Below are 13409 nucleotides of genomic sequence, written 5' to 3'. Positions count from 1 at the left end.
ATGACGTGCCACAGAAGCGAAATTTAAACGACAGGAAGAAGATGCTGTGATATGCAAATGATTAGCTTTTCAGAGCACTACAACGTGCTGACATGAGGAAACTGTCCAACCGTTTCCGACGTCGATAGAGGTCGGACTGCAGCCTATCGCGACTGCGGTTTATCGTATCGGGACATTGCTGCTCGCGTTGGTCGAGATCCAGTGACTGTTAGCTGAATACGGAATCGGTGGGTTGAGGAGGATAATACGGAACGCCGTACTGGATCCCAACGCCCTCGTATCACTAGCAGTCGAGATGACAGGAATCTTATCCGCATGGCTGTAACGCATCGTGCAGCCACGTCTCGATCCCTGAGTCAGCAGATGGGGACGTTTGCAAGACAACAACCATCTGCACGAACAGTTCGACGATGTTGGCAGCAGCATGGAATGTCGGCTCGGAGACCATGGCCGCGTTTACCCTTGACACTGCATCACAGACAGGAGCGCCTGCGATGGTCTACTCAACGACGTACCTGGGTGCACGAATGGCAAAACGTCATTCTTTCAGATGAATCGAGGTTCCGTTTACAGCATCATGATGGTCGCATCCGTGTTTGGCGACATCGCGGTAAACGCACATTGGAAGCGTGTATTCGACATCGCCATATTGGGGTATCACCCAGCGTGATGGTATAGCGTGCCACTGGTTACACGTCTCGGTCACCTCTTGTTCGCATTGACGTCACTTTGAACAGTGCACTTTACATTTCAGATGTGTTACGTCCCGTGGCTCTACCCTTCATTCGATCACTACATTCGATCCCTACATTTCAGCAGGATAATGCACGACCGCAGTTGCAGGTACTGTACGGGCCTTTCTAGATACAGAAAATGTTCGTCTGCTGCCCTGGCCAGCACATTCTGGAGATCTCTCACCAATTGAAAACGTCTGGTCAATGGCTGAGTAACTGTCTCGTCACAATACGCCAGTCACTATTCTTGATGAACTGTGGTATCGTGTTGAAGCTGTATGGGCAGCTGTACCTGTACACGCCATCCAAGCTCTGTTTGACTCAATGCCCAGGCGTATCAAGGCCGTTATTACGGCCAGAGGTGGTTGTTCTGGGTACTGATTTCTCAGGATCTATGCACCCAAATGGCGTGAAAATGTAATCACATGTCAGTTCTAGTATAATATATTTGTCCAATGAGTACCCACTTATCATCTGCATATCTTCTTGGTGTAGCAATTTTAATGTCCAGTAGGGTATTAAACAGATGGTCATTGAGCCGGTGTGGGTCATCTTTCCGGTGGTGTCCACAGAGCGCGCGGTAGTGCCACCTACCGGGCCGATCGGGAAGCGAGGCTTTAGCAATTAGCGAGGATTTAGCTTTGTGACGCCTAGCAGGGACGTCGTTTGGGATGTCTGGGGGACAGTATAGCCGCCATGCGAGGCAACATGAAGAGCACACCTAAAAGGTTCTGTTTACGCAGGTGACGGTGCCGTAGCAAATATCACTGGCGAGGAAGCAGTCGCGTTACTGGGAAGTCGTTGGTGTATTTCGCTTGCTGTGTGTCTCCTGGTACCGGGGTCTTCGTCGGCTGGCTTCGTCGAACAAGCAAGAGGGTGAGGGCCTTGCTTGTGCTGTAAATTGTGACCGTAACCGACTACTGGGTTCAGTGCTGGTGACTTTATTTTCTTGGCCGGGCGTTGCTACTCCTACTGAGTCTCTCCTGAATGTGTTAATTTCAACTTGCTTAGTACGCAGTGTTCTAGTGAGAGGTGTATGTGATGTGATGATTAACATTTAGTAGGTCCTGGTCTGCTGATACATTCCGTTTCTAGATCGATACTGTCAGTGTTGAACTGCCATTGAAAACAGTGTGGCTGGTCCTTTTCTAAGTGCCGCCTGGTTATTGTGTTTATATCACACGACAGAGTTAAGCTGGCCAATTGCTATAGATACACCTGGATACAATTTTCCTTGGATATATTGAAAGTTTACCGTCTTACCTCCTTGCCTAGGGACGCCTGATGAAAGTTGATGCGGTCAAGCACTGAATTAAAATTGCACAACGGATAACTGGGGAGGGGAGCTTGAGAGCGCTACCTAGAGAGCGTGCCCTTTCTGTACGATACTAGGCAAGGGGCTGGAGGGCTCACACGCTGATCTACATCTACATCCATACTCCGCAAGCCACCTGACGGTGCGTGGCGGAGGGTACCCTGAGTACCTCTATCGGTTCTCCCTTCTATTCCAGTCCCGTATTGTTCATGGAAAGAAGGATTGTCGGTATGCATCTGTGTGTGCTCTCTCTGATTTTATCCTCATGGTCTCTTCGCGAGGTATACGTAGGAGGGAGCAATATACTGCTTGACTCTTCGGTGAAGGTATGTTCTCTAACAAAAGCTACTGAGCGTCTCTCCTGCAGAGTCTTCCACTGGAGTTTCTCTATCATCTCCGTAACGCTTTCGCGATTACTAAATGATCCTGTAACGAAGCGCGCTGCTCTCCGTTGGATCTTCTCTATCTCTTCTATCAACCCTATCTGGTACGGATCCCACAAGGCTGAGCAGTATTTAAGCAGTGGGAGAACAAGCGTACTGTAACCTACTTCCTTTGTTTTCGGATTGCATTTCCTTAGGATTCTTCCAAAGAATTTCAGTTTGGCATCTGCTTTACCGACGATCAACTTTATATGGTCATTCCATTTTAAATCACTCGTAATGCATACTCCCAGATAATTTATGGAATTAACTGCTTCCAGTTGCTGACCTGCTATTTTGTAGCTAAATGATAAGGGATCTATCTTTCTATCTTTCTATGTATTCGCAGCACATTACACTTGTCTACATTGAGATTCAATTGCCATTCCCTGCACCATGCGTCAATTCGCTGCAGATCCTCCTGCATTTCAGTACAATTTTCCATTGTTACAACCTCTCGATACACTACAGCATCATCCGCAAAAAGCCTCAGTGAACTTCCGATGTCATCCACCAAGTCATTTATGTATATTGTGAATAGCAACACTCCTATGACACTCCCCTGCGGCACACCTGAAATCACTCTTACTTCGGAAGACTTCTCTCCATTGAGAATGACATGCTGCGTTCTGTTATCTAGGAACTCCTCAATCCAATCACACAATTGGTCTGATAGTCTATATGCTCTTACTTTGTTCATTAAACGACTGTGGGGAACTGTATCGAACGCCTTGCGCAAGTCAAGAAACACCGCATCTCCCTGTGAACCGGTGTCTATGGCTCACTGAGTCTCGACGAATAGCGCGAGCTGGGTTTCACACGACCGTCTTTTTCAAAACCCATGCTGATTCCTACAGAGTAGATTTCTAGTCTCCAGAAAAGTCATTATACTCGAACATAATATGTGTTCCAAAATTCTACAACTGATCGGCGTTAGAGATATAGGTCTATAGTTCTGCACATCTGTTCGACGTCCCTTCTTGAAAACGGGGATGACCCGTGCTCTTTTCCAATCCTTTGGAACGCTACGCTCTTCTAGAGACCTACGGTACACCGCTGCAACAAGGGGGGCAAGTTCCTTTGCGTACTCTGTGTAAAATCGAACTGGTATCCCATCAGGTCCAGCGGCCTTTCCTCTTTTGAGCGATTTTAATTGTTTCTCTATCCCTCTGTCGTCTATTTCCATATCTACTATTTTGTCATCTGTGCGACAATCTAGAGAAGGAACTACAGTGCAGTCTTCCTCTGTGAAACAGCTTTGGAAAAAGACGTTTAGTATTTCGACCTTTAGTCTGTCATCCTCTGTTTCAGTACCATTTTGGTCACAGAGTGTCTGGTCATTTTGTTTTGATCCACCTACCGCTTTGACATAAGACCAAAATTCTATAGCTTTTATTTTAAATAAATTTCTTTAACTTCACTTCTTTGTGATTCTTAAGGTATGTTAAAGATTGACGACAGTTGATTTCCTATTTATTTTAAGCATTATCACTCGACTTTACAGCGATAACAGCAATTGTTTCAGTTTGCAGATATTACAATTTCACAACTTTTAGCTCGGGTATATTATACACTAATCTGCACACACATTTCTACGGGTAAGACGGAATTGCGTTGGCCAAATGTGTACCACCTAGGTCTCCCAATATTTTACATAGGACATTCACTATGTGAGGAGGAGCTGGGGACCAGATACTTTAGCACATGGGGACAAATTTCCGGAATTAAACGAGCACATTCATTACCTTACACAATCCGAAGCTGGAAATAAAAGAATTAGTACAAATATTCAAATACCTCTCTTCCATGCGTGAACATTGAGACAGACGCACTGAGGGCACGCCTGCTCACTTACCCGTCTTCCTTAACACTCCCCATGAATATCTGGCGGGCACCCGGAGGTCTTTCTGGGCTCCGGTGGATGGGATGGTCGAACCACTTGGCCGTGACCAACCTCTCCACCCCAAACCTTGTGACACTGGAAAGTCTTTGACTTTTACCTGCCTGTGCTGTCTCTCTGATCCCCACGCAAGAGTAAGGTTGGCACTACTACACTACAGAGCTGCTTCCCAACAAAGATTTGGCCACGCTTTACGGAAAGGTGAGAGGAGGATTAGGAAAGTTCATGTGCAGATTCACATCCACGTACAAATGCATAATACACTTCACATATAAATACGTATTATGAAGCCTGACACATTTCTTTCCACCCGTCCACATGGGTTCTGTTGCACCCGCGGCCGGCGGCGTCGTGTAATAAAATTGGCTGCGGAGCCGCCTCTGTTTCTATTTCCCAGTGCGAGCGAGCAGCGAAACCTGCTGCTTATAGAGCGGAAACTACTGTACCGTTTCAATATTTTCCTCTGAATTGCAATAACATTACTGTTACGTTTGTATCTGAAGTGATGAGGTGTCTGAGAGACACATGTCTAGTTCTAAATGAGTTGTTGTTGTTGTGGTCTTCGGTCCTGAGACTGGTTTGATGCAGCTCTCCATGCTACTCTATCCTGTGCAAGCTTCTTCATCTCCCAGTACCTACTGCAACCTACATCCTTCTGAATTTGCTTAGTGTATTCATCTCTTGGTCTCCCTCTACGATTTTTACCCTCCACACTGCCCTCCAATGCTAAATTTGTGATCCCCTGATGCCTCAGAGCATGTCCTACCAACCGGTCCCTTCTTCTTGTCAGGTTGTGCCACAAACTCCTCTTCTCCCCAATTCTCTTCAAAACCTCCTCATTAGTTATGTGATCTACCCATCTAATATTCAGCATTCTTCTGTAGCACCACATTTAGAAAGCTTCTATTCTCTTCTTGTCCAAACTATTTATCGTCCATGTTTCACTTCCATACATGGCGACACTCCATACAAATACTTTCAGAAACAACTTCCTGACACTTAAATCAATACTCGATGTAAACAAATTTCTCTTCTTCAGAAACGCTTTCCTTGTAATTGCCAGTCTACATTTTATATCCTCTCTGCTTCGACCATCATCGGTTACTTTGCTCCCCAAATAGCAAAACTCCTTTACTACTTTAAGTGTCTCGTTTCCTAATCTAATTCCCTCAGCATGACCCGACTTAATTCGACTACATTCCATTATCCTCGTTTTGCTTTTGTTGATGTTAATCTTGTATCCTCCTTTCAAGACACTGTCCATTCCATTCAACTGGTCTTCCAAGTCCTTTGCTGTCTCTGACAGAATTACAATGTCATCGGCGAACCTCAAAGTTTTTATTTCTTCTCCATGGATTTTAATACCTACTCCGATTTTTCTTTTGTTTCCTTTACTGCTTGCTCAATATACAGATTGAATAACATCGGGGATAGGCTACAACCCTGTCTCACTCCCTTCCCAACCACTGCTTCCCTTCCATGCCCCTCGACTCTTATAACGGCGATCTGGTTTCTGTACAAATTGTAAATGGCCTTTCGCTCCCTGTATTTTACCCCTGCCACCTTCAGAATTTGAAAGAGAGTATTCCAGTCAACATTTTCAAAAGCTTTCTCCAAGTCTACAAATGCTACAAACGTAGGTTTGCCTTTCCTTAATCTTTCTTCTAAGATAAGTCGTATGGTCAGTATTGCCTCACGTGTTCCAACATTTCTACGGAATCCAAACTGATCTTCCCCGAGGTCGTCTTCTACTAGTTTTTTCATTCGTCTGTAAAGAATTCGCGTTAGTATTTTGCAGATGTGACTTATTAAGCTTATAGTTCGGTAAATGAGTAGTTTCATAAATTCTTACAAGTAACTGAGAGGCCAGTTGTTATTGTTCGTTTAAATAGTTTGAAAATGATTCTATTAATGAAAATACAAACATTCCTTCAACGACAGTATGTGGATATGGTAAGTAATTCTGATTTAATCACAAATTTAAGTGTGGCTATTTACTGTAAGTCGCTTTGTGTTTTGCGTCCAGGGGGGAGGGGGGCGGTCTCGATATACCGTTAGCCTGCACGCTAGTTACTTGCACTTGACTTCGTTTTATGGGGACTTCTGATGTTTGTTTTCGTAGCGGGTTGTGTCCTGCTTGTGATGTTGTGCATTTTCCGCCCCCTTTGCCCGCGCGTGCCGGCTGGCCGTGTATACAGTTCGCTCGCGGCTTAATGTATAATTGGCATTACGCACATAATACAATAGATTTGTACTGTTTAGTTGATGTTCATTAGTAGGTTGATTAATTCTGCAGATGATGTGCTGTAATGAATTATTGTGTTTCTAGTTACTTAACGCAGATGTCACTATGTTTTAGATACCCACGAGTTCTGCGATTTTTCGTTCCTATTCGTGGACCTTGCTGCTCCCGTTTGGGGGCCCATTCCGAGCCTGTATTCGAAACAGCTGAGTTGGCAGGCATCAGCTTGTGGCCTTAGTTTGTTGAATCCCACGAGGCTCCTTGGTAACGTGAAATTTTATATTTTATATCCTACATTGTAGGGTGCCTGCCATTTACGTAACGTGGTTTTGTCCATGGTATCTGATTAGTTGTTGCCTGTACTCTAAATTACTTTGGTAATTCCAATCACTGGAGTAACGAAAGACTGCATTCCCTACTTGAATTTTAGCAAATTGTTCTTCATGTTGATCATAGTCTTGAGTAAACGATTTTAACTCATTTCACTAAATTTGTAATAGGCTATAAGTGCCGTGGTTTATGAGTGTTTAAATTTTGAAGTAACTTGCTCTCACCTAAATGGTAATTTTAAAAATGTGTTGACGGTCTTATTTGTTATTTGTCTTGTTTAAATGTGCCAAATAAATGTACAGTGCAACTGTCGATGTTGATTGCCTGATGTGTCACTTGGTCCGATCCTACCACCGCACAGCCTAATTTGCTGAGCCTGTGTCGTTGTGTAAAAGTTGAATTCCATGCTGTGCTGACACATCATGTCCATTGTAATTATCCGGGCTGTTATGCCGTGGTCGGTTGATGAATTTTGTCTCAATTCCCAACGTTTCGTCTCCGACTGCGGGAGACACCTTCAAGGGGGTCCGAAGGTCGATTGAAGGTCCAACACACCCACTGGCTCGCTACTGACTGCCGCTAAATTCCGTGTCCGCGCGCTCCCGCGCCGCGGTGTGACGTCACGTGTTTTGAAAACGTCAGTGCAATTGGCCGCTGTCCGTCGCCGTCGATCGCCGTTTCCATCACCCAGCAGTGGACGGGTGGTACACATCTTCTTTAACACCGGCATCCATATACCGTTTAATTTGACGCCCTCCTCCTTTCGGTTGAAATTATTTGGGTGTTTAGCGATTTCGATTGCCTCCCTGTAGAGCCTTTCGTAATATCCGCTTGTAGCCGCTAGTACTTGCGTCTCCTCGAAACGAATATTGTGGTTCCCTGGCTGGAAAGCATGCTCCGCAACAGCTGATCGTTCCGTTTCTCCTCTTCTACAATTTCCCTTGTGCTCTTCCAAACGTTTAGAAACAGTTCTTTTAGTTGTACCCACATAAACATCACCACAGCTGCATGGGATCCTATACACTACAGTTTTTTCCAATGGTTTGCGAGCGTCCTTGCCAGACTTAAGGTATTCCTGTATCTTCCTGGTGGGCTTGTAAATTACGGTAATATTCCGCTTCGTCAAGATCCTCCCTATTCTTTCCGTTACATTTTTAACAAACGCCAGGAAAACCTCAGATTTTGCAGTAGCCTGTACGTCAGTATGATCTCTGCGTTGCTGCCTCAACCCACGTTTTATTTCGGCGGACGAATATCCGTTCTTCATTAATGCATTGTGGAGATGTCCCATCTCAGCGTCGAGCAACTCAGGTTCACAAATATTTCTAGCTCTGTCCGCAGACGTCTTGATAACACCCCGCTTCTGTTGTGGGTGGTGGTTCGAATCCCGGTGCAAATAACGGTCAGTGTGCGTGGATTTGCGATATACTGAGTGGCCCAAACTACCATTTTCGTTTCTAAACACAAGCACATCGAAGAAATGTGATTTGCCGTCTACTTCCTCCTCCATTGTAAACTGAATTCTCTAATTTATGCTGTTTAGATGTTCGTGGAACCGGCTTAGTTCCTCCCTACCATGTCTCCACAGCACAAACATCTCATCCACATATCGGAACCATACATTTGGTTTTTTGCTGGCAGTACCTAAGGCCTGTTCTTCGAATTTCTCCATAAAGAAGTTTGCAATTACGGGACTTAAGGGGCTTCCCATAGCCACGCCATCCGTTTGCTCATAAAACTGTTCATTCCACTTGAAGTATGTGGTCGTCAAACAACACTTAAACAGTTCTAAAATATCGGCAGGAAAAATTCGATCCAGCTGTTCCAATACATCATTAAGTGGAACCATGGTAAACAGCGATACCACATCGAAGCTGACCAATATGTCCTCCGGCTGGACCACTATGCCATTCAATCTGCTGATGAAATGTGTCGAATTCTTTATATAAGAGTCCGAACGACCCACATGTGGTTTCAACAGCGTAGTCAAAAACTTGGCTAACGAGTAGGTGGGCGAACCAATGGCACTTAGTATCGGTCTTAACGGCACATTTTCTTTATGAATTTTGGGCAGTCCATAAAGCCTCGGTGGTAGCGCAACCGAATTGCAGAGACCTTCTGTACACTCTCTTCAATGGAGGACTTTTTTATTAGCCGCGACACAGTTCTGAGAACTTTGTTAGTGGGGCCCTAATTCAGCTTCCTACATTTTAGTAGCTGACACATCAGTCATAGAGTTTTTGTTTGCCAGTGTGTATTGAAACTAATTGGAATATACTGTTAATTCTAGAATTTTATGTGAAATAAAAGGCTACATATTTACACAATAATTTATATTACACGTGGGAAGTTAAGCAATATTTCGTCGCTCGTGTGCCTAGCAACAGACGAAAGTGTTTTGCCATGGGCCATATGATACCACTAAATGAACAGTTTTATAAGAGGCGATGAGAAAGTTTCCAGGTGAATGCTCTACTCTCCAGAATCAGTAGGCCATTCAGGCAAAATCGACGGGGGCATTGAAGCAACCATCCTACCGATACACCAGGTTGAAGACAGTTGTTTGGTAAAACAAACTGTCCTGCTAGGTTCCAGTGGGACCAAACTGCTGACGTCATCGGACCCTAGGCTTGGTTCAAATGGCTCTGAGCACTATGGGGCTTAACATCTGAGGTCATCAGTCCCCTAGAACGTAGAACTACGAGGTGCATTCAAGTTCTAAGGCCTCCAATTTTTTTTCTAATTAACTACTCACCCGAAATCGATGAAACTGGCGTTACTTCTCGAGGTAATCGCCCTGCAGACGTATACATTTTTCACAACGCTGACGCCATGATTCCATGGCAGCGCCGAAGACTTCTTTAGGAGTCTGTTTTGACCACTGGAAAATCGGTGAGGCAATAGCAGCACGGCTGGTGAATGTGCGGCCACGGAGAGTGTCTTTCATTGTTGGAAAAAGCCAAAAGTCACTAGGAGCCAGGTCAGGTGAGTAGGGAGTATGAGGAATCACTTCAAAGTATTTATCACGAAGAAACTGTTGCGTAACGTTAGCTCGATGTGCGGGTGCGTTGTCTTGGTGAAACAGCACACGCGCAGCCCTTCCCGGACGTTTTTGTTGCACTGCAGGAAGGAATTTGTTCTTCAAAACATTTTCGTAGGATGCACCTGTTACTGTAGTGCCCTTTGGAACGCAATGGGTAAGGATTACGCCCTCGCTATCCCAGAAAATGGACACCATCATTTTTTCAGCACTGGCGGTTACCCGAAATTTTTTTGGTGGCGGTGAATCTGTGTGCTTCCATTGAGCTGACTGGCGCTTTGTTTCTGGATTGAAAAATGGCATCCACGTCTCATCCATTGTCACAACCGACGAAAAGAAAGTTCCATTCGTGCTGTCGTTGCGCGTCAACATTGCTTGGCAACATGCCACACGGGCAGCCGTGTGGTCATCCGTCAGCATTCGTGGCACCCACCTGGATGACACTTTTCGCATTTTCAGGGCGTCATGCAGAATTGTGTGCACAGAACCCACAGAAATGCCAACTCTGGCGATCTGTTCAACAGTCATTTGGCGATCCCCCAAAACAATCCTCTCCACTTTCTCGATCATGTCGTCAGGCCGGCTTCTGCGAGCCCGAGGTTGTTTCGGTTTGTTGTCACACGATGTTCTGCCTTCATTAAATTGTCACACCCACGAACACACTTTCGACACATCCGTAACTCCATCACATGTCTCCTTCAACTGTTGATGTATTTCAGTTGGTTTCACACCACGCAAATTCAGAAAACGAATGATTGCACGCTGTTCAAGTAATGAGAACGTCGCCATTTTAAGTATTTAAAACAGTTCTCATTCTCGCCGCTGGCGATAAAATTCCATCTGCCATACGGTGCTACCATCTCTGGGACATATTGACAATGAACGCAGCCTCATTTTAAAACAATGCGCATGTTTCTATCTCTTCCCACTCCGGAGAAAAAAAATCGCAGGCCTTAGAACTTGAATGCACCTCGTACTTAAACCTAACTAACCTAAGGACATCACACACATCCATGCCCGAGGCAGGATTCGAACCTGCGACTGTAGCAGTCTCGCGGTTCCAGACCGTAGCGCCTAGAACCGCTCCGCCACTCCGGCCGGCCATTGGTCCCTAGGCTTACACACTACTTAATCTAACTCAAGAGGGGGGGGGGGGGGTAGGTCGTAAAAATGGGTCGACTTGGAGTAAGAGAGGCACCTCACGACGTCTCAGTTTCCACTGTCTATACTTTTACAATTAAATTAATAAAAGTTCAGCAGCATGACCTGGAAGGATTCAGGATTCACACTCATAGCAGTGGAAGTTCAAAAAATAAGACAAGTGTGAAATTTCATCATTTTTTCACTTACTGCATTTGTTGGTATAGGTACACTTCTTGTCATAAGCAAGAGATTCTTCGAAGAATTTTGCACAGCATACAAACCATACTTACAGGAGTACGAAAGTCTAGAGTTGTTTTAACTTATGAATAAATTGAATGAGCTGCAACATTTTAAAGTTCATTACTCAGTTATCTCAATTTTTACCACAGCTCGTGGTCTTGCGGTAGCGTTCTCGCTTCCCGCGCAGGTGGTGCCGGGATCGATTCCCGGCGGGGTCAGGGATTTTCTCTGCTCGTGATGACTGGGTGTTGTGTGGCCTTCATCATCATGTCATCATCATTGACTCGCAAGTCGCCGAAGTGGCGTCAACTAAAGAGGACGTGCAATACCGCGGCCGAACTTCCCCACATGGGGCCTCCCGGCCAACAATTTCATACGACCATTTCATTTTTACCACAGTTTTTAATCGATTTGGAAAATTCTAGAGTTTTGTAGTAAGGAGTTTGTGTTTCATAAGCATACCAAGTTTGAAAGTAATAGAATATTTATTTTGTATGTTACATGTACCTCAATACAGAAATTTGTGTTTTGCAGAAAATGGCTGTTGAACTCTCTGCTTGTATATGGGATTCTTTTAGAACTGTTCAACACCATAAGCAGGTCCTTTTTCATTTTCTAAGTCAGTTTTCTTCCTTTTCACATTACCATGATGCACTATTTTTGATTTTATCACCTTCAAAAATGATTTATCAGCTTTCACTACATGCTCTCTGTCTTATGCATTCAAAGCTTTGATGCATTTCACTCTGGGCTTAATTGCCATTTTCTCTAAACATGCTTCATGCTTTGCACACCATCATTAAAACATGAAACTAGGGCCTCCCGTCAGGTAGACCGTTCACCAGGTGCAAGTCTTTCGATTTGACGCCACTTCGGCAACTTGCGCGTCGATGGGGATGAAATGACAATGATTAGGACAACGCAACACCCAGTCCCTGAGCAGAGAAAAACTCCAACCCAGCCGGGAATCGAACCCGGGCCCTTAGAACTGACAGTCTGCCGCGCTGACCACTCAGTTACTGGTGGCGGACAAAAGCAAAGACAAGTTCGTAGCAAGGCCTTTCCTGTCACTCTCATCTTCCACCAGAGAAACAAACTGCACACCAAAGCAATGCTTGTACATAAGATTGTCCAATATTAACTGTGACAGTAGGTTAACACCAACAATTATATCACACGAATCCTTCAGATTAACAGCCTTCATTTCCGTTAGCACCAAAAACAAGTTTCCTTGTTGAAACACTCGGCTGTGGTTTGTTTACCGGCTCTGAGAGGTTGCAGTCTTGAGCCAGTGGTGTACAATTGTTCTAGCACACTTTGCCGTGTACCAGTTACCCTGGTGGCGTCGTTTACGGTTTAAGCAACGAATTCTAGGCATCTTGTGCAATAATACGCCACAAACCAATACAAAACAACACAGCCAAATGAAAATCGTTTCGAAAGTCATAACACCATACTGCAAACCTTTCAAACCAGAGAACAATGAAAACCAGCGATCAAAACAATGCAGCACAGAAAGAATCGATATCAATAGTCCTTGTTTTACGTATGACAATCTCTGGCGCAAATATAAATTTGGGAATTCTGCAAGGTGAAATGTATTTACATATGACAGAAGAATGCTGTGCAAAGGTGTGTGGTGCTGCATCTTGGTACACGTAACTAACGCGCCTTATAATCTCTCTGTGGTGTGCGTACTATAAGACCCTTAGTACACACACCATTAGATTATTTGACTTGTCGCTCTAACGAAGTTGGCGAGTGTCAGCAACATGTCTCGTGGCCTTATTGTGGCATGTTTATCTTCTGCCATTAGGTCAGACGATAGAAATGTCACTTGCACGCTTAGAGTAGCAGATTGATGGTGACCAACTTCAAACAGAACTTGATTAATTTTCACACACATTTATTAAAATAAAAAAAACTATAGACATTACGTAACTTGATTCTGGATGCTATATGCAATTGACAATCTGAAGTTCCTTTGGTCTTGGTACGTTAATCTTATTCTCACATATATCTGATACTTGACAAAGTGTCTAT

Source organism: Schistocerca serialis, chromosome 12, assembly GCF_023864345.2.
Source record: "Schistocerca serialis cubense isolate TAMUIC-IGC-003099 chromosome 12, iqSchSeri2.2, whole genome shotgun sequence".
Lineage (NCBI taxonomy): Eukaryota > Metazoa > Arthropoda > Insecta > Orthoptera > Acrididae > Schistocerca > Schistocerca serialis.
Note: the sequence above shows the minus strand (reverse complement) of the source record.